The sequence below is a fragment of the Castor canadensis genome, chromosome 2 (genome assembly GCF_047511655.1).
Source record: "Castor canadensis chromosome 2, mCasCan1.hap1v2, whole genome shotgun sequence".
NCBI classification, from domain to species: domain Eukaryota; kingdom Metazoa; phylum Chordata; class Mammalia; order Rodentia; family Castoridae; genus Castor; species Castor canadensis.
In genome coordinates, this window is record NC_133387.1 from 39,074,078 (window position 1) to 39,097,852 (window position 23,775).

General features: G+C 32.7%; 1 protein-coding gene across 10 annotated transcripts in view; it reads right to left on the bottom strand.

Moving 5' to 3' along the window:
- The window catches only part of Foxp2 (forkhead box P2), a 571,690-nt gene that overhangs the window by 484,145 nt on the left and 63,770 nt on the right, over nt 1–23,775 (bottom strand). For all 10 annotated transcript variants that reach the window (XM_074064625.1, XM_074064620.1, XM_074064606.1 and 7 more), the window contains one exon: nt 18,182–18,325. The gene's annotated coding sequence lies outside the window, so the exon portion shown is untranslated. The remainder of the gene's footprint in view (nt 1–18,181; nt 18,326–23,775) is intronic.

Consider the following 23,775-nt stretch of genomic DNA (forward strand, 5'->3'; position numbering starts at 1 on the left):
AAGCTAAAGTAATAAGCGTCTATTTTATTCCAAGTACAAGCAAAAGCTCCTATACTGAAGAGTGGTATGATCTGGTTTGCACTTTTAGCAGAGCACCATAGCTGTGCTCTGTGGTACATAAATTTGACTTCTGGTAAGCATTCTTCATTGATTTGGGTGCTTTGAGACCTCTGTCAGTTTAGTGACACCTACTGCTATCATTGGAGTGTTTGTCCCCTGCAAACACATGTTGAAATTTAATTTCCATTGTAACAGTATAAGGAGATAGAACCTTTAAGAAGTGATTAGGCCACAAAGTTCCACAATCATGGGTGAGACTGGTGCCCATATAAAAGAGTAAACCCAGCCTCCTTCTTTCTCCCTATCTTTGCCCTTCTGACAGGAGATGACACAGTTAAAAAAAAAAAAAACTTAAAAAGCCCTTTCCAGATGCTGGCACTTTTACATCAGATTTTCCAGCCCCCAGAATTGTTAGTCAATAAACTTCTGTTCCTTCTAAATTGTCCAGTGTGTGATATTCTGTTATAGGAAGAGAAGACAGACTTAGACACTTATGAGTTTTTCCTTGAAATAGCATTTTGAATACATAAAATAAAATCCAAAGTTACAAAAGAAACTAATTATAAGTACAGCATCCTTAATCTAAAAATCTCAATTGAAATGCTCCAAAACTTTTAAGCATTGGCATGATATCGTAGGTAAATGACTCTATAGCTTACCTAATGTGACATGTCACTATGAAAACAAAAGCAGACTAAAAATACTGCACAAAATTACCATGAGGCTGGTGTATAAAGTGACATGAAACATCAATGAATGTCATGGTTGGATTTGGGTCCCATCCATATGTATATGAAAATATTCAAAAATATGATATCTAAAATATCTCCCTGGTCTCAAGAATTTCAGGTAAGAAATATTCAACCTATACACTGAAATTTATTTATATCAGGAACCCTCCGAGGTAAAGGACTCCTGCTAGTAAACATGAGTGAAAGTAAATAGTTAGAAGGCTAGATACAGAAAGCAGTGGATGAGGAAGCTGGGAGTCTTCGTTCATTGTAAATCCAAATTTCTTAGCATGGAAGTTTCTTTTTAACAAGGCAAACATCTCGGAAATAAATACTTATTTTAAAGAAAGCCATTTCATGTCATGGGGCCCAACGAGTTAGAGAATTATTTTTTTTTTGTCCTGATAGAAGCTGTCCCATGGACAATGTGTACTAATGGTAAACAATAATGGCAAGAGGTACAATTTACTGAGCATTTACTGTGTTTCAGGCACTAAGCTAAATGTTTTATATCATGTCTGATCTAATATCCATAATAACTCGTTAAGATAGACTTTATCTTATCCTCTTTTTATAAATGAAAAACTTCAAGCTCAGAGACATTAAGAAACTTGTCCTCTACTGAGCAGCTGGTCATCATCGAAATTGTGAATGGAGTCCTAGATACAATCCAGAGCTGGTGCATTTACTAAATGCTCAGTACTGAGTTGGCAATAATTGAAACCCAAAGAAATATAGGTCAGAACCCAGGTTTTGAGGAGCCAAGAAACAGTTTCAAAGAATAACAATGCAACATTATGGAAGACTATAAAAATATCCTCAGTATGCAGTACCAGCATGAAGTATTCAGAGAAAGAATACTGTATTTTGTGAAGGATGTTTTAGGAAAAGTGCACATAAGATGGATATTGTGGCTTTAAAGGCAGGCAAGTTTTAGATAAGCCTGCAGGTGAAGGAAATATACTTTGGTAATAAAAAGAAAAAGTCACATGAAGTACTATCATATAGTTAGTTAACAGATAGACTTAATGACAGAAAACTTAATGCGAAATTTGAGACTTTTAAATTCCTAGCCATAAGATTTTAGAAAGTTACTGAACCTCCTTGTTACTCAATACAAGGAAGATAATACAAGGAAAAAATTAGTAAAATGTGTTTAACAGCACCTACTTATGAAATTATGTAAATGTATGTCACAAACATAAAAACAGTTTCCCTTATAATTTGCATATGTATTAAACAGCATTGAAACTGCTGATTTACCAATGTGAGTCAATGCCCTGTATAGCTATCCTTATCTCAACCAGCAAAACCCCTTGTTCCTTCCTATTATTGCTTATACTCTCTCTACAACAAAATTAGAGATAAGGGCAAAATAGTTTCTGCTGGGTATTGAGGGGGGGGAGCGGGAGGGGGTGGAGTGGGTGGTAAGGGAGGGGGTGGGGGCAGGGGGGAGAAATGAACCAAGCCTTGTATGCACATATGAATAATAAAAGAAAAATGAAAAATAAATAAATAAATAAATAAAATTTAAAAAAAAAAAAAAAAGAAACTGCTGATTTACTTTGCCAAGCCAGGGTCATTATACAATGTTTTCAGTCCCAGTGGAGAATTTTGTGGTATATTATTTTCTGATGTCTCATGTGGAACCACTCATTTCAACAAGTTATGGAAATACTAAAGGCAAACCTCACCCTAAGCATCCCTACCTTCAGTTACTCTCTTGGAATCCGGTTCTATCACACCAGTGTCTGAGTGAGGATGAAAATGACTAATGATGACTTGTGTGTTATTCATTCCAGAAAGCATTGATTCTTAATAATAGCTCCCAATGTCCTATAGCTAAAAGACTGGAAAATAAAATAATTTCAGATCTTGCAGAAATAAGGAGAAGGAAAGCTGAAATTCTGGGACCAAGGGGCCTTTGGATTTTCTGTCTTCTTTAAAGCATGGTGTGGAAGAATGACAGCCATTTGAGGAAGCTACATTAACTCGTCCAACATTAAAGTCTGAGAGAAATTATCAGTTAGGAGCAATAGGAAGTTGCTGTGAAATGAGCAGTTATGAAGTGGGTATTTCAAATCTGAAATAGAAGGCTTTTATCTTTTAAGATTTGTAATAAAGAGATCTAAAATAAAAATAGCAAAATAATAACATCTTTTAAAATTGAATGTTGTATGTGTATTCTTTTCTAAATTTGTTTCTCTTCTTTTTCTTTTCTGTATGTTTTAACTTGACAGCAACAAAATTTAAAATGGAAAAATAAAGGAGTTCTTATTTTAGTGGACGCAGAAATACATTCAACAGCTAATTCCAACTTTAATGTATCTCTTTTTTTGCACCACACCAACTAATCTTCCAGCAACTGAGCATGACAAACTGGATAAAATACATCTGTACCCAAGAAAATATTTCACCCCAAATTCTTGTGAATTCAAGACCAGGTCAAGACAAGGCTTTGAGGGCTATTCTTAAATCCTCAAATTATAAGACTACATCACTAATTAGCTAATTTGTTTTTAAATCTAAGAACACAAACAAAAACTATGTTGACATACTTTGCCAAAACTTGACATAAATAGTACAAAGCCTGCATACAATACATACACCAGATATTTCAAGAAACTTAGTAATGCTAATTTGTATTGGTCCTAAAGCTTTCGGGTTTGACAGAACTTTCTGCTACATTATTTCAGTTAACAGGAGAAATTATAATTTGTATATTCTGTAGGGAAATGGCACAAGTGTTAATTTGGGGCATAAGTCTTGACATGCCAGATGAAAAAAAGTTATCCTTTGGCATATTTTCAGTTTAAAAAGGCTCTCTTGAGAGTCTTGAATTAACTTGTTGAAATTGCTTAATATGCTAATTATATAAGTGATAACTGAATGCATATTACTGATATATAATTTATTTACATTTCTCTACAAAGTGTAGCTGAAAGCTTAATAGTGAGCAGTTCAATGCTTCCACAGTTGAACATGTAAACAAATTATTAAAGAACAAGAGTTAGCAAAACAAGAGTGTAACCTGACTGGTTAAAAATTGATGCAAAAGTGCTATACTTAAAATATACTTAAATAATATGATGGTATTAAACAACGTCTAATAACTGTGTAAGTATTTTTTTCTTTATAAACACAAAGCCTGGGTTTTTGTGATACACACCTCTACTACCACCCTGGATTCTGAAGATCCCTGCAGGCAACCAACAACTGCTGTATCTGCGGACTGTGCTCTTTGAACTGTACAAAGCCTTCAGCCTTTCCTGCATTCTGCAAACAAAAACTGCCAAGTACAATTATTTCTCTGATTTAACATAATACAAGTTTTTCTCCCCTGCCCCCACCCATGCCACCCTGCACCCCACAACTTCCCTAGTGCCAGTAAAGGCCTACGTTGTGTACATTTATAAATGTGGAAAATAGAATCATTTTTCCTAATCAAAATTAAATTTGTTTTAGTAGTATAATAGTGTTCCATTGAACATAATATAAAATTCAACAGGCACCATATCCTCTTTTGTGTATATGTTTAAGAATTCAATTTCTATAGACGGATTCAAGGATTGAAAGGGATTAGTCCTTTTAATTATATGACTGGGATCTTCAGCTTGAAATCTTCCCTACAAAAAAGGACAAACACAATAGTTGTTTATATTCAATTCATTCACCAAAAAAACCTCATTAGAGCTAATAAGAATATGTCCTTCCAAATGTGAATATCTCTTGATATTCAAATGAAAATGAAAAGAAAAATGCAAAATATGTCTTAAGATAAAATTGCATAGATATTTAAACTCACCTACTAGTTAAATGTTAGAATAGAGCATTTGTCTAGCCTAGATCCAACATAAACTGTTTTTTTCTATTGAGTATGTCCTTGACATTATGCATACCTGAGTATTTTTCTGTAAAAAAAAAAAAGATATCAAACCCAAAACTGAAGAATTAGTTCCATTTTTCATTTACATTAATGCTCCCAAGTGTTGGTTTGTATAAAATACTTATCTGTTACTTTGCTCTACTTGAAAATATTTGAAGTTTTGCTCCTAAAGTTAAATTATAGAGAGATAACACATTGTCATTTATTTTTAAAAAATTAATTTTCAAGTAGAACTAGATATTACAGGAAAAAAAAGGCAAACCAAGAAAAAAATAAAGCATATTTTTTCTCATAAGAAACTAACAATCAAGTTGAAAAGAATAAGGCACAAATGTAAAAAGCAATTAAGGTGTAAGAAAAAATATGCTATATATTTTCCTTTTTTAATTAAAAGGGATTTGTTCAGCCTATGTCCTGTTCTGCTGAAGTTCAGCTTCTTACCATTTTTGAGAGCTAGAGACATCCTGAGGTGTTACAAAGCAAGGGTTAGTCTAATTGGCTTAAAAGTTGAATCACTGTACAGACAGGGATACCTTCTCTTTTTCTATCATATTCTTATCCCGTCAGTGAAGTCATTTCTTATCATTGATGCCATTAGGATTTGTTTTACTAATTAGGTTATATAGTGCTTTCTCCTTTATTTGATGTAATTATTAAATAGTAACTGAGTCAAGCAAAGGATAGGCAAAGACTTAGTTTAAGATCAGACTTGAAGGTCAAAGCTGTGTCTGTCACACAGACACTGAACAAGCTACTTAACTTTCAGGAAAATCTGCAAAATGTACACAGATAGCATAAAGAAAGCTATCATAAAGAAATGTGAAGATACATAGCATCCCAAAGCAAGCTGTGCTTCAACGTGGACTTAAAGGACAAGTAGAGCTTCATCTACCATATAAGCAAGGAGCCCTTTCCAAACAAAGAGAAAACAGCATGGAAAGAGATGTGAAGAACATGAATAGTTTAAGGAATCCTATGCAAAGAGAAATCCTGAAATATTTTAGGTTGTGAAAAGTTAGGCAAGAGAGGGCTTATATGGATGGTACACTTTAATTTTGTATGTATTGATTTACTTGGGCAAAGTCTGTGGAAGAAAAATAAATAATTACCAAGTATGACATTGCAGGATCCTTCTGATCTTTTGCCTATGCATCCACTATCTAGTCTAGAGCAGGAATATTGTGCCCAAAGGCACAAACTTCTACAAACCATCTATTAATGTAATCACACCGTGTAAGTGCAGCAAGAAAGATGAGTCAGAAATACATGAAGTAGTAGCTTTGTGGTAGAGTGCTTGCCTAGCATGTGTGAGGCTCTGGGTTCAATTTCTAGCATTGTTAAACTAACAAACAAATAAACGAATGACTATCTAGATAGATGGATACATAGTAGGTAAACATGGTACTAGAGAAGCTGGCATGGTCTAGTTCATATAGGGAGTTGTATAGCAATCTGAAGAATTTTTTGGATTTTGTGTTAAATCCAAAGGAAAACAGAAAAAATTTAAGCAGAAAATTTTAAATCACACAGATTTTTGAAAAATATCTCTGGTCAGCAAAGTGAGTTTGAGGTGAAAAAGGGTATAAAGAAGTAAAGGAGATCATTGTCATGATCCAAGTGAAATTTTAGACTAGTGTTGTGTCAGTGTAGTGTGGAAAGATAAATGCACTTATGATCTAATTTAGAGGCTGAATCCATGAGAGTAGGAGACATTTTAGAGTAAGGATGAGAAAAAGGGAGATGTCTAGAAACCTTTATATTTCTGACATGGGCAACTGAGTGTAAAATGGTGCCTGCTATTCACTTAGAAAGAGAATGTCACAGGAAAAGCATACATCAATCAGTAGAACAGGAGCTTAATCTTACATACAGATTTCAGTGGATTCCTATGAGACATTCAAGTAGAGATACCAAGAACGCAGTTGTAAATGTTGACCTCAAAGTCACAGAAGAAATCTGAGCTAGAGATACAAAAGTGGAATTCTCAACACTAGAGATGGCAGTTAAAATTCTGGGAGTAAGTGAGGTCACTTAGAGTGATGTACAAAGTGAGAAGATAATGGTAAACACAGGAAAAGAACTAAATTTGTGAGGTGGGCAGAATAAAGGACTCAGAAAGGAGACTTCGAAAGAGGAATAGGTGAGAAACATGGCATTGGAACACGAGATAGTAGGAGAAAGCAGCCAGCAATGTTAAAGACCTCAAGAAAGACAAGTGATTGAAAACTGTCCTTCAGATTCAACAATAACACTGTTGTGCAACTTCTAGTTAAACACAATAGTCTAAATACATTATTCTATTCCTTCCAAAAATATTAGTGAAGTTGTATGAATAAAAAGTTATGAACTCATGACAAACTCACATCCACTAAGGTATAACAATATATCTTTTACACACTACATGGGCTAGCATATATCCTCAAAAAATATTATTTAGGTAATCAATCTGCTATTTATTCATGCAGTCACCTTCTTAGATGAAAGGCATTTGAATCAGTAGTCAAAAATGCAGAGGAGGGAAGAAAGAAAAGAGAAGAAAAGAAAGCTGGAAACTAAGGACAGTCTCCCTATTGCTCTCAGAGTAAATTCACACAAGTAATATTTATATTCTGCATGTATGTTTTCAAAAGGAAATATGAATGCACTATAAACTGGCCACAATTCTTTGGTTTGTTATTTCTTTTTTTAAGTTAGTGGAACTATTTTTGATTGAATTAACAAAGATCATTTCCTTCAAATAAAGCCTTGAAAGACGTGAACTACTCAGTCATTACAAAGTCTTTATGTCCCTTTCAATATAGTCTCCCTAAGAATTGTATGTCAAAGCAAAAAACTATGATTCACCTTTTAGTGTGTTATAAATAGACAACTTCCTTTTCTTAAAGAGAATATCAAGATTAATTCAGTCAGCAAATGTTCTATTATATGCAGACTGTGAGCAGCAATCCAGGCACTGCAGACACAGAGTGGAACAAGGCAGGTAGTAACTCACTACTGTAGGAGTTGGGAAGTAAAAATGATAACTTCATAAAGTGGTAAGTCTAGCAGAAAATAATGATTATTGTTTTCAGGTTAATATCTGCATAGAAACATCAAATACATTATTATTCATGGGTGTAATAAAAGTTGAGAAATTATATTTCTTAAATATGTGATCTATATAGATTTAAATTCAAAGAACTAGATTAAAATAATAAAAACTGAGAATTTCAATCTTTGGTGACTTAAATCATAGAAAAATGTTAATAAAATGTAGGAATGCTGTAAAAATATTTTTAAATTGAACGAGTAAAACAAAACTGTCTTCTAATAATAAGCTAAGTGTGTAAAGTATTTGGAAATGTTAAGAAGCTGACATTAATGGAGTATTCAGTTAAAAATGTACTTGCACAGTTTGACTCTGAAAATCTAATCTATGTAATTTGAGTTAAAATTTAACTTTGATTCATTAATTCAAAATTATTTGTTTGTTCAAAAAGGACTATATTACTATTGACAATGAAAAAGAGGGAGAGATAGTGATAATATTCTGTATAACAATATACATTTCTCCTCTGAACAGAGACACAAGGAGTTGAATAGATCAAGACTAATTAAAGAAAAAATGGCAATGAAAGAAAATGGAAGTTATTTAAGAACAGTAACAAATAAACTAATTAGATTTCTTTCTTTGAGACAAATGCTAACCTATCTCACTAATAGTGTCAAATTTAAGAACCTAGAATAAAGGTCTTCCTTTGGTCATTCTACAAACACTAACTCTATCTGTTCTTGTGTTTAATAGCAAAGGTAGATACTTTCTTGTTAGCCACTAAAAAAATAAAATAAAATGATATGCTATTTTGATGAAACTCAGTAAGAGCAACTAATTCAACCAACATTTGGCTGACTTCACTGTTGTGCTTATAATCGAATCTTCAATAAGAATGTCACAGAACATATAAATTTATTAATCTGACTGTGTAACTTGTCCAAAGTACAGCAGTCTGCAATGCCACTGAACAGTAAAAAAATGTAGACAAAACACTTGCAATGTCTATGTTATATAGTGAAAAACAGAACTCTAGCAAAGAAAGAACCTCAAAGATTGAGAGACACTACTTTAAGTATATCTTGGGGAAATCACACAAATTGTAATGTGCATTAGAATGAGTATTTCAGAAAAATATAATGATAATGCAGCATCAAAAATAATAAGAAAAGCTTTACTTAATGCCAGGATGCATGTACGATGTTCCATCTCTCACTACTAAATTTCCCCAAAATACTACATGCTATTAAGATTATATAGAGTATACACCATACTTCTTTTGTATGATCTGTAATAAACTGAAATATCACTTCATGGTATAACCTCATCAGAGATAAAATTAGAACTATATTGTATAAGGATGCCGAGGCTGGGGGAGGAATTTAGGAGACTATCGCAGGATTCATTCAGTTACAAGGAATAAGTTCAAGAAATCTATTGCGACCGTACCTCATAGTTATTTACCTGTAATTCCAGCTACTAGGAAGCAGGAAGCAGAAGTATCCTGAACTCAAGGCTACTTTGGGGAAAGTTAGGGAGACCTTACTTCAAAGGAAAAAAAAATCAAATACAAACAAATGACTGAATGCTTGTCTAACACAAACTTGGCACTTAACCCCAGTATCACAAAAAGAGAAAGAGAGAGAGACAGAGAGAGAGAGAGAGAGACATCTACTGTACTGTATAGTTATTAACTATAGTTAATAATGTAGTGTATACTTGACAATTTTTAAGAGAGTAGATACTGTGCTTTTGTCACAAAAAAATAAGTATGTGAAGTAAAGCAGAGTTGAAATAGTTTGATTTAGCCATTCCTCAAAGTATGCACATATCAACATAATGTTGTACCTCATAAGTACTATTTCACTTGTCAATTTTAAAAATTTAAACTAAAACAAAAATTTTTTTTTAAAGAGACACAGTAGTCTAAAGCTCGGGCATCCTACTTCAAGTACAACCTGAGAGGAATCTCCCAAATAATGCACACAAAAAGATGTTCATTGGCGCAATATTTGCAATAGTGAAAAAAATGAGAAATGATCATTTCTGTTGTCCCTTTACTAAGAAAAAGATTTAGAAATAACCGTATTTAATTCAAAATATGGAATATTGTATATCCACTAAAAATTAATGAATTATTATCCGCCAAAATGGCAAAAAATGGAAAGCGACAATCTAAGTGTTGACAAGACGTGGAGCAACTCGAACTTTCATACACTGCTGGTGGGATGGTGAGCTGGAACTTAGAACCTGCTTTAGAAGGCTTCAGGCAGTGTCTACTGATGTTGATACGTAGGCAGACACTAGGTTGAGATCATTGGATAGCTACTCATAATATAAAAGTTCTATTTCTGGGTCACAGATATGCACAACATGTAAAACACACCTATAATAATCTTCAAAAACTAAAAAGCCTCAAACCGGGATGTTTCAACATAGATAAATACCCTAAACATAATTTCAAAAGAAAAACATTTTTCACAAGAGTGATTTGATATGATGCCACTTACATAAATTTTTAAATCACAAAAACCTAAAAGTGTAAGAATATAAGTAAACATTAGCATCAACACAGAGAATAATTCTACAGGGAGAAAAAGATTCAGGATAAGAGCACCTGAGTTTACTTTATTTCTTAAAAGACTAAGAGCTGAAGAAATAAACAAAATGTAAATATATGTCAAATTTAGATACATGAATACCTACTATGTTATTTTCTGTATAGTTAGAATATTTCAAAATATAAATCTTAAAGAAAACAGTCACTTTGGATTCTAGAGTGAAGAAAAATTCTTAAATTATGTTCAGTGAAAAACACAACCACTTCACTGAAATCAGAAGATTGGCAAATGCTCTTTTATATCTTAAGAATCTGAGATGGCTGGTATGTGGTTATATCAGGGAAAGATTTTTTGGTCTCAATACACTTAGGCCTTTAGAAAAACCTAAAATATACCTCATGTATAAAAATGATATTTTATTATTCACAAAAAATATTGGGGATCTTTTCAGTTATATAAAGAGTTAGGTAGAAATGAACACTAGTTCATATAAGTGAAGAGCATATATTTTCAAATTTTTGATTTATAGTATCTGACCCAAAACACTTTTTTCCTCATTTATGTTGTTACCCATGGCTACAATAAAAAATGGAGCATGTGAGTTACAATGGTTGCATGAGTAGAACTGTCAGCTCCACAAAATTAGATCATAAATGCATCCACTAAAAACAGAGTTACTCATTCCAGGAATACTCAGTCCCTTGTCTCAGGTAACATTTTGCATCATTAACTTGCAAGTAGACTCAAAGGGTAACTAACTGGTCCTTCAAATAGATTTGGAGGTTAGAATGCATTTTGTGTTTAACAAGAAGTTTGTCTTTACCATCTTGTCTTTAAACCCTGAAGAGATTACAGAAAACAAACATTTTAACTAGTTTGCCTTTTAATTTTTTAAGCAGTTTTATTAATATATGATAGATATACTGTGAAAAAATAATAATTACTTCAAACCAGGAGTATAATTTTTTGTGGTAAACAGTTTGATGGACTTTATCCATACAATTAAACATCCTGGTTCTTTGTTCCAACACTCCCTTTAGTGTCTGAGATCAGCCACTTAGCTAAGATTTGAGTATTATTCAGCAGTCACAAGACACAAATTTCAGATTAGACAGTTATGCAAGATATACAGGCTTCTTTCTTAGGATATTAATGCTTCTTTTGCTAGAAACCTACATCACTATAAGAAAGCAGGAGGGTCCTACTTCATTTTGTTGATTTTTTACTTTACAGTATCAGTTTTGAACCAAACTATACAAACCTCAACAAACTGGTGCTGTGTTATTTAGCGAAAGCTACATCATACAAATAACAGGGTTTTTTGTTTTTGTTTGATTTTTTTTTTTTTTAGAGCTATTCAACTCCTACCTTGTATTTTTTTATCTTTTCAAAACTGACAATTCTCCTTTCAGACATTTAATAAACAACTTATCCTGTTTCCCATATTCCCTAGATCATCTTAAGTTGAGCAAACCACAGTATTTTGAACTCTTATCAAGATAAGTAAGTGTATCATTCTCTGAATTTGAAAAAGGAAAAAAACCTGTTCTTCTATTGCCTGCTGGGAATTTGTAAAAGAACCATGAATAACCATTAGATCTTCTTTTAAGAATTTATAAACATTCCAGGTAAGTTACTATAAGTTTCAGAAAAACTAAGGAACAAATAATAACATTTTAAATATTTCCATCTGGTGATAGGACCTATATTTCCTGAATTCTAGAACTTTATCACTTCCAGAAGAATTCTCAGCTTTAGAAGTTAACAGATAGAATAAATGGCTGCATAAAACATTGCACATTACTCTGTGTGTGTGTGTACATATATATATACATACATATATTTGAGGCACACAAAAATACACATGCATGTATCTATAAACATACATACATGCAAACATAACATACACATTTACTCATTAATATACATACATACCTATATATGCATAACTATCATTAAATAAATGACTGCTATGTGTCAGCTGTTTTTTCAATATTTGATCATTTAACCTTTACATAACATAAGGAAATTATTATTATTGCATTTTTCCACATGCAAAACTTACCATAATCCATATAAATTATAAGTAGCAGAGCAAACATTTGAACCCAGGTCTGTCAAATGAAAAATGGGACTCTTTCTTCCACAGCATGCTTAAAATAAGCTTTAGGAAGACTATAAGCATTGCTTTATGCCTCTCTAACACAGAAAAAATCATGCTGGCACCAGGAAGAAATATAGCTAGTTTTTAAAACAAAATCTGATTTTATTCCCAAAAAATCAATATGGCAAAGGAGAAGTTGTTACAAAGATAATTCTTAGTTGAATATGTTCAAAATGTAATTCCTTCATAATCTGGTCTTTGGCCAAGACAAATCAAAATCATAGATATTTTACAAATGCCAAGTTTTTAGAGAAACAAAAAAAAAAAATAAATGCAATAGCAACAGATGCATTCTCCCTAGACATTTGTGTTGAGCCTAGCTATATCCATACCCGAAGATAAGGGAGATTTTTATATTTCATTTTTATGAATAATAAATTCCTGGTTTCTCTTAATGTCATCTAGTTAAATAAGATTATGCTCACTCCTTAGAAAATTAACCAATTGAATCCATTGAGGATGAAAGAATAAAGTAAGGGAGAAAAGGAGGAGTTAGAAAGAGGAAGAAAAAAGGAAAGAAAAGGAAAAAAGAAACTAGAAAGAAACCCTTAAAAACTAAAAGTATATTTCAAAATCTCTATTCAAACTAAGATCAAGTATCTGTCTTTTTTCCATTTTTTTTGACATTCTAATGTAAAATTAGCAAAAAAGAATGTTAACAATTAAGAAAAAGAGGCTGGTCAAGGTATCACAGGCCTATAATCCCCTTATATGAAGTTTGAGGTCAACCTGAGACCTTGAGATAAAAACATTTAAAGCAAGAAATCAAGAGCAACTCAATAAGGATGAGGAGTTCAGTACCTCAGAATGAACATTTTTATATTTAATGCGATAAGTCGTTTTATTTTGTAATGTAAGTACTTGTTATACACAAGTTCATTCTAAGTAAGTAAGTCATCATAAAAAGTTACAAAATATATGCAAGTATAAAAGTCTTCCTCTATGGATGTCATCACTTTTGCAAAATAAAATACAGTGCTTTGTAAAAAAAAAAAAAAAAAAAACAGATTTAAAAATTCCATCTTGGGCCATCCACAGTGGTACATGTTTGTAATCCCAGCTATTTGACAGGTGGAGATGAAGAGGATTATGGTTTGAGGTCAGTCTGGGCAAAAAGTTAGCCAGACTCCCATCTAGATCAAGGAGCTGGGGCATGGTGGCACTTGCCTATGGTCCCAGCTATGTGAGAGGCATATGTCGAAGAATCATGGTCAATGGCCAACCTCAGGCAACAACATGAGATCCTGCTCAAAAAATAACTAAAGTAAAAAGGATGAAAAGTGTATCTCAAGAGGTAGAGTGCCTGCCTATCAAGCATGAGGCCCTAAATTGAAACCCTAATACCACAAAAAAATACATCTTTTAACTTTGAATATTCATTGTTGATGGATCAAATTTGAAATTATCTTACTATTTTTCAGATCCTACTTAACATAATCATTGTGATTGCCTTTTCAATTCTGTTTTACTGTGAATTACATTAGATATGCAAAGAAGTATCTAAAATAAAGATGTACAACCCAATGCTTTGTTCTCTCTCTTTTTTTAATTAATGGACTTATTTTGGATTTACAGGGAAACTGAGCAGAAAGCACAAAGAAAGCATCCATATAAACCCTCCTTGCTTCCCAACACATAGCTTCCCCTAATATTAACATAACATTACTGTGGTATATTTGCCATTATGATGAACACACAGGGGCACATTATCATATGCACTCTGTTTTGTACACTTTATAGATTTGGACACACATGTCATGCATCCACCAACATAGTATCATTCAAATGAATTCTCTACCCTAAAAATTATCTGTGCTCTGACTATTCATCTCTTCTTCAACTGTACCTAAAAAACAGTTGATCTTTTCTACTCTCTTCATAGTTTTGTCTTTTCCAGAGAATAGCATAGTTGGAACTGCATAGTATATAGCCTGTTTGAATAGCCTTCTTCACTTAACATAGATTTAAGATTTTTTTTTGTGCCTTGATAGCTCTTTTTGTTTTATTACTGAGTGATTATCTCATTGTCTGGATGTATCACAATTTGGTTATCCATTCACCTATTGAATGACACCTTGTTTGCTTAACCAAGTTAATCTGCTAAAAGCTCCATAAACAGGACGGGGAATAGAGCTCAATGGTAGTGTGTTTGCTAAGCACGCAGAAGACCTTGGATTCAATCCCTTGCACCATGAGGGGGAAAAAAAAGCTGCTATAAACATTCTTGCGTAAGTTTTTGCATGGACTTTTCAACTCATTTGGATAAATACTTTGGAGTGCAGTTGCTGGATCATATGGTAAGACTATGTTTAACTTTGTTAAGATATGGCCAAACTATCTTCCAAAATGGGTGTATGGTTCTGCATCCTCACCAACAATAAAAAGGAGTCCCCATCATACCACATACTCACCACCATGCAGTGCTACCACTCTCATGCATTTTAGAGACTCCAATAGGTCTGCAGTGGGACCTCACTGTCTTAATTTGCAATTCCCTAATCACATACAATATTCAGCATCTTTTATATGCTTGTTTATATCTGTTCATCTTCTCTGTTTAAGTATATATTAAGAGGTCCTGAGTCCTTTTAAATTGAATTATGGTTTCTGAGTTTTAAGAATTCTTTGTTTGAATGTAAGTCCTTTAACAGGCATGTATTTTATAAATATTTTCTCTCAGCCTATAGTCTGTTTATTCTCTTCACAGTGGCATTCTCAGAGAAGTTTTTACATTTTAATGAAATCCAACTAGTCAACTTCACTTTCATAAGATCATGCTTTTTGGTGTTATCTCTAAAAACATCATAACCAAAACCAAAGATAGTTAGATTTTTCCCTATGCTTGCTTCTAGTTTTACAATTCATTTTAAATTCATTTTTGTAAAAGGTAAAAGATTTGTGGCTAGCTCCATTTTTTAACATGTGGATGTCTAGTTGTTCCAGCACCATTTGTTGAAAAGACTTTTTCCACTGAATTGCCTTTGCTCCTTTGTCAGAGATAAGTTGACTATATTTGTGAGTCTTTTTCAGAGCTGTCTATTCTGTGCTAATGATATATGTGTCTATTCTTTCAACAATGCCACATTATCTTGATTGCTGTAGCATTACATTAAGTCTTGAATTTAGGGAGTGACATTTCTGACTTTATTCTCCTTCAATATTGTGTTTGCTATTTAGGGTTTTTTGCATTTTCATAAAAACTGAGGAATCAGTTTTGTCACTGTTCACAAAAGAAACTGCTGGGATTTTGACTAAGATTGTGCTGAAATTATGAATCAAGTTAAGATGAACTAACTTAACAATACTAAGTCCATCTACCCATCAATACAGAGTATCTATACATTTACCTAGATCTTTGATTATCTTTCATTCAAGTTTTGTTATGTTTCTAATAGTAGCCTTACATGTGTTTTGTTAGATTTATACATGAGTATTTCCCACTTTTGGTGCTAATATAAATTGTATTGTGTTATTAAAATCAGTTCTCAAGTTGTGCATTGCTGGTATATAGGAAAGCAATTTTCTTTAAGTTTATTTTTTTAACTTAAGAGGATGATGCTTTTTAATTTTTTTTAATTTCTTTTATTCATATGTGCATACAATGTTTGTGTCATTTCTCCTCCCTTCTTTAAGTCTATTAATCTTGTGTTCTGCAACCTTTGATGAGCGAAGGTTCAATAACAAAAACATTTCTTCAGTATGCATATTCTATGCTAAATACATGGTTTATCCTCAGATACAATTACAGATGGCCAAGATTAGGCATAGTGTTTACTGGTAATATCTAAATGTAATCACTTTCTATAATCATTTATCTGTTTTAGATGTTTTTGCTATTGTTGATTGTTTGACATTTACTAAACAGACAACCTATCTACTATGGGCAGTTTTATTTCTTCCTTCTCAATCTGAATGCCTTTTATTTCTTATTCTTCTCTTCTTACCTTGGCTAGGACATCTAGTACAATGTCAAATAGGAATGGTTCCTTGTCTTAGTACAAAGCATCTATTTTCTGATGTATGTATTTCTGATGTATGTATTTTCTGATCAATTTTTTTTTATAAAGTAAACATCCATGCAGACACCAGTCAGGGTAACAAAGAAATGTTTCCAGCATACAAGAAGGTCTGGAGCCCCTGCTTCAATTTACTTCCTACTTCTATAACTTAACACTATCCTTACATTTGTTATAAATATTCTTGAATTCATAAACACAATAGTTTTTTAACTTTATATCATTCTTTTATGTCTGTTGTTTCTTCAACATTTTGTTCTGAGATTCTACCACATTGTTGTCACTATACTTTGTTCATTTTCATTACTGTTGAGCAGAGTCAACAAAATGTGAATGGCATTATCTTCCAAATTTTCAACAACCTCAAACCAATAAATGGAAGATCACTACTGATCCATCAAATCTAAACAAGATTTTCATGTTTCATTATACTTTTCAATAATAAAAATAAAGTTTTAAGTAAAAATAACTACTTCATATCAATGAAAGGAATAATGTCATTTTCTAAGGTATTTTATTGAGGTGGATGATCTAAAACATTTCTTGAACTGAGTATCTAGGTCTAATACCAATAAAGTTTCTTTCAGTATACATAGTCTATACCAAATACAGTTTGTCCTAAGCTGTAATTACAGATGGTCAGGACTGGGCATAGTGTTTAGTGGCACTATCACAATGTCTAGTGATTACACATGAATATACATATTATAGATAATTCTCATCATGTATCATTTTAACCATTCTGTAAGATGCAATGTCAATGACAGTATAATATTCAAAACCTATAATGATTTATGTGTTGATTTTGGGAAAATTAAGGATTGTATAATTTGATTTATTAAATTCAGCGATATATTCATTTTCTTCTACTGCATAATTTGGACTTTCAGAAATAAAAAACAATACTCTATCATTGAGCTCCTTCATTACAGAATGAACAAGGCTGTCAATTTTTAAACAAAAGTCAAATTTCTGGCAGTTAAGCCAGTATATCACATTATCAAGTGCCTATCAGAAGAATGAAACACCAGGTAACTTTTCAAATAAAAGTTGTTATAAAGACCAAGAGATTTCTTCACAAATAATTTTCCTAAAACAAGTGTTAGCTTCAATCATGATTCCATCTACCAATTTCTCAAGAAAAAACCCTGAAATTTGTGATTTTATGATAATGAACTCACATCTTTCAAGTTTTTCCTAACAAGTAGGGAGCAGTCTTTCTACTACATTGGGCTGACAAAATTGATATTTTTTTAGCAGATTATAGATATAAAGTCAGTCCAATCAGTTTCACTATGCAGAGTGAAAAAAGGACTTAAGTCTCTCTTGTGGATGGTAGATTTAAATAGACATATTAATATAGTTTTATTCTCAGATATAAAGAAATATAAAAAGACCCAAAGTTTAGAGTAAAAAAGATGATGACACTATTTTAGATGTTAAATCAAATGAAATTGCTTTCCTTGCATCAAAATACTCTCAAAAATTCTTAATAGTTCTTCACTAGAAAATATAACCAAAATCAATCTATTTTGCATTAAATATTATTCTAAGGCATCACCTTAGATTATCAGTTAGTAAATACCCACATAAATCAGAATGTAAAAGTTACCAACCAAACAATGGCATATTTTGTAGAGGAAAAAAAACCCCAAAATCACATTATTTTCTACTAACACCCACACAAACAAGCAAACTAAGGGATGGAAAAGGTAGAGTACTGATGACTTACATTTGTAGGGTTAGACTTTAATTCTCTCTCCCAGGATCCAGGAGTTAATTCTTTGTGCTTACAATGCTCCTTTCTTCAGGATATTCTTCTTTTTCCAGAATAGGTCAGGACAAAGCTTCAACAGACTTCTATTATTTATTTGATCTAGGGGGAAATTATATTTTTAATGAATCATTACAAAACACATCCAACTTTTTCTCTTACTCTGCTGGGGGAATGGGAATCATCCCACTATTTTCTGTTGGATCTGAGGAGAACGGAAATACAGGAATTGCCTTATTGAATGTTATAATAAATAAATCTAGCACTTTAACACTACTTAAAGAAGCCCACACTTATCTTCTTTATCATCTTTATGGCTCAGCATAGCAAAAGGGGATTAATATTCAAAATACAAATGAATACAAAAGCCCACTCAAATGTATTTTTTAAAGATTTTAACATAATTTTGCAAATCCATGAGTTTCAATTGACTGGCAGAGATAATTAGGTATCAAATATTTTTACTAATTCATTTTAATGTCTTAGGGCTAAAGAATTAAAGGATGATTAGAAAAGTGTAAAGAAAAATCCATTTTTAAAATTTTTAATGAAATAATAAAAAGATGATTTCAAGAGCATGAAATAGACCAGAAACAGATTCAACAGCATTTGTAAGGCAGCAAGAAATCTGGAAAGCGATTTTTAAAGATGGGACAAAGATTGGGAAACAACTGTTCAAACTAGGCAAATTAGAGTATATTACATGAGGAGTTCTAAATCTGATATCAACCTAATTCTCTAACCAATCTATTAGGACTTAAAATACACTATATCCCACTTTTCTTTACAAAGATACAGAAATGTGGTTTGTAAGTGTCTGATCTTTGATGACATGAACACTTATAAGATTGAGAAAATAATTCTATAATACAAATTTCATCTAAATGTAGGTTTCTAATAATGGGTATTTTCTACCTCATTAAGTATTAAGTCCAACCTCATGCTTCATTGCTTTAATCCCAGCTATTCTGGAGATGGACATTAAGGATTGTAACTTGAGGCCAGCAGGGTGGGGATAGGTATGGAGATGTCCACTTCAACAAATAAACTGTGATACTAGCGAAGATGGGAGGTTTCATCCCAGGCTGACTCCAGGCAAAAACACAAGACCTTATCCAAAAAAATCAACTAAAGCAAACATGAGCTGGGAGCTGGGGCTATGACTCATGTGAGAGAGCACCTTCCTGGCAAATTCAAGACCCCGGATTCAATCCGTATTACCACCAAAAAGAAAAAAAATTAATAAACGTCTTCAACTTGCGCCATACTCAAGATCAAATCCTGTGTCTTATCCTCAAATCACTCACACTCTCACTAAATAAAAAGTTAGAATGAAAAGGGGAGTATTTAGAGCAAAACTGGAATAAAATGTAGTGTTTGGGGGAAATGTGTATCATGGCACTTTAAGCTCAGTTATTGCTCAGAAACTTAACACATTACATTACATTGGTGCCTAATATTTCTAAAAATATGATTTTTGGAAAGTAAGCAAATGAAATGACTCAATATTTGTATCAGAATAGATAAACATAAAAACTAAAATGTATGAGGGGAAAAGCACCTCTTTAAACCATTTATCTGATCAGAAATCATTGCTTCTGTGAACACCTGTTTTCAACCAATTCAGACAGTACTTGTAAACATTTACCTGACATAACTGAAGATTATTTCAAGATGAAACAAAAACATGTATTTTTCTTTAGAGATTAAAGCTATTGAGGGAGAAAACTCATTTAGGATTAGATTTTAAAATGAAGAAAAATGGTTTGTTTTGTTTTCCAAAGATTCAAGTATTCATGGCATAATTCAGAAGACTAAACATATCAACATGTATTTTCTATTATCAATATTTCCATATGGCAGTTAGAACACAAGTAATTTCCCGTTAGTTTCTAGATCACAGAAGTGGTTTACAATGTTTAGGGTCAGTGTGGATCAATGCACATTCCTATAGAGAAGCCTTTTGCAGTGGCAAAGGATGAATGATTATGATTGACATCAGTAGCAAATACTTTTTGTTGTCCTGGACCACCATGTCATTTATAGCAATACCTATGCTAATTAATGCCATCCATATCTACCAGAGGAATATCCCAGACTGTCTCAGGGTACAGCTGGAGAGAGGTGAAAGCCACATTCAGATATGCAAATGCTTAGCTTTGTGATAAAGAATTAAATTACACAGACACATACAACATGATATATATGTATATATAAACACATGTACAAAAAAACTACACTTTGTCTTTTCTCATGATAAAATCTTTTTAAGAAAAGCAAACTCTTCTTGAAAATTCAATACACTATAATCTTAACCATAAACTATTTAACACTTAACATACTATACTATTATGATGGTACTTTGCAACATTGCATGAAAAATTTTTTGCACACAATCTCAATACATTGGATGCTCATTATCAACTGGAACTATGTATTAATCATCTTCATTTCTCTATCCCGTAAGATCCAACTTAAGGGATATAAGTGGCTTTTTTTTTTTTCAGCATAAATAGTTAAGTTCAGGTAAGGTCATCAAAACTAGGTATAGTGTATTTGTCAGTGAATTCATTATATTCAAAGAATAAATTATTAACTAACACCAGTCATTAAATCAGAAAAACCAATAAAGACCTTGTCTTAGTGCCTGGTACACAGCTAGTAATGAATAAATGTGAATGATAATTAGGCTGACAATTCATTCTGGATTGCCTGGGATGGATGTGGCTCATACCTGCTGCAATTATTAGAAACTGTCCCTTTCTTTCTTAAAAGTGTCCCAGTTTGGATTTTTTTATATATTCACTCAAAATATCACTAATGAATTATATATTTATCATTTGATAATTTCTTTACATAAGCAAGTTATTGTGGTTTATTTGTGTTTGTTATGTTGGTATAAATATATTTTGATAAAAATCTTTTATTGGAATTAGAATAAATAAGATTCCACTCTTTTAACATTAACAAATTCACATAGATTGTCAAGAGTTTACTAAATCCTTAAAACTAAACATTTTTCATTGGGACAGGAAACACCTTCCAGCTGAAAAATCCAAATATGATTTCTTGATTCCTGATTTGCTTAATTTCTCAGCTCCATTTAGATTATTTTTCACTCCTTCCCTCTCAAAACTCTATTTAACTTCTACATACCTGTCTCTTCTGCCCACTCTCCCATTTCTCAGCCTTCCTTCATTCAGGCTCTGATGAACAAAGCATATATACCTTCAACATCCGTTTTCCCAAGATTTCAATCTAGTCCTTCTCTCCTCTTAATCTGTATTCTATTTCTTGTATCAACCACTGCTTGTTGCAAATGATTGCTGTTATGGTTAGGTTATTAAATGTCCTCAGAAGGCCCATATGCTAAAGTTTTGGTTGTCATTCTGTGGTACTACTGGGAGGTAGTGGAGCATTTAGGAGGTGAGGACCAATGGAAGGAAGTTAAGGTGACTGAGAGTGTGCTCAGAAAGGAGATAATAGAAACTCAGCGCTCAGCCCCCTTCTCTCTCTGCCTCTCATTGTTATTTGTTTCATTTGTGGGTTTTTTTGTTTGTTTGTTTGCTTCCTCTCTCTTTCTTTTATTCTCAGTTGTCATAAGGTGACCAGAACTCCTCTACCATGTGATCCCATGATGCACTGCCTTTCCACAAGCCAAAAGCTAAAAGCCAAAGAAATTGTGACCCAAAATAAACATTTCCTCATTTTAAATTATTTATCTTGGGTATTTTGTTGTAATAATGGTAAACTAACACAATTCCCAAATGTATATATCCAGTCCACCACTCTCTCCTGACTTTAAGATTTAAAGTGTCTATAGGATATACAAATGCCTATCTGGTGCCCCCTTATACAGACTTAACTCTTTAGGATCCACACACCACAACACAACCCTACACATTGGCTTTTCAGAAACATAAACCCAACAGTGTTCTTCCCAGTGAGAAGTCCTACAGAGGATTTGAAGGTAACAGAAGATGAGATGTGAAACCCAAAGGCACTGGAAAGAGACATTTGTTCCTGATTTCTAGCTTGCAGTCTCCACCTATTTTACCAATAAAGTTTGTTCCATGTAGTGATTAGGTTTCAAGGCAAATATCACTAGATAAAATACTATGGTAAACATCAAGTACATCATGAGAGTCACAAAATAAAATATCCAAAGATAAAATCATGAATCAGGCTAGGTGAAAAACACAATGTGGTAAAGTCTTTAAAGAGGTGTTTCATAATCCCCTATCAGACTACTGACATTTCTCTTTGTAGAAATGAAGATTTCCTGCCAAATCTGAATTTTCAAGAAAGGCTAGGAAAATAAGTGTGTATGCCTATATATGTGTGTGTGAAACAGAGAGATAAAGAAAAAAAAGCCTGATTTTTAAGACTGAACAACTACTTTCATATTTTTAAAAAATAAAACATGACAATAAATAATATTTTCAGCATCTATAAGGGACATAGACCACCCCTTTTTGACATTAGGGTTAAATGGATAGGGTAGTCAGTCTTGACCTAACAACCAAGTATAAAACATGGTTTCTAAAGGAAATTCTGGTTTGAGTTCTGATCAATAAAAAATTTTTATTAGACCCCTCAGTTAACATTTTGAGAAATATTTGCTATTTACTTTCATTATCTTAAAATACAACCTTCCATCCCCTCTTGCTCTGCTCTTTTTCTTCTACTGCCTCTTAAACATCTTCATTTGAATTTTCTCTTATTCAAGTTAGCAATATTTTGTATATCTTCCGAATTTAATCTCAAGCCTCCTTTTTACTCAAGAAAACTCAAGTTTACTTAAATATATACAAAACAATACCAGACATCCTTCTTCTACCTCTGTAATGATAGTTTTTTTACCCATGGGTCCAATAACAATTTCAAATTCATATCCTTCACACTCACCAAGTATCATCAAACATTATGTCATCATTATTTTGCATAATATTCCAGACCTAAAAAGGTTTTCTAAACATATGTTTTTATAGACTGTTAAGCTGGCACAGAGAGAGGGGGGAACATATTAATGTCTAAATTGAATATATTCAACTTAAAAATATGAAAATATTTCCCAGGTGCCTTTCTTACAAATACATAATTTAATGTTGTTTAAAGAAAGAAGAGTCACTTCAATACTACTAAATAACCCACCTTTCATTCTCAAATTTTCCTTTCACTTTGTTGGACTAATTTATACATTCTAGGATTAAACTGAGCTATTAGATATTTTGTTACTAGACTTTAATGTTTCCATCTGTTCCACCCGAAATGTCTCTTTCCTCTCAAATTCTATTTTCCAAGTCTTACCATACCTTTCAACCCTCAATTCAACGACCAGTAGCTCATTGAAGCATTCCCCTTTAACAAACTGTCCCCTTGGCCAGGTTTAACAGCATATACTTGTAATCAGAGCACTCAGGAGGCTGAGGCAGGAGGATGGAGAGTTCAAAGGCAGCCAGGGTTATAGAGTGAGAATCTATTGCAACAAACAAACAAAAACAACAAAAAAACCTGTCCACTTAATTTATTACATAATCAGTTTGCCCACA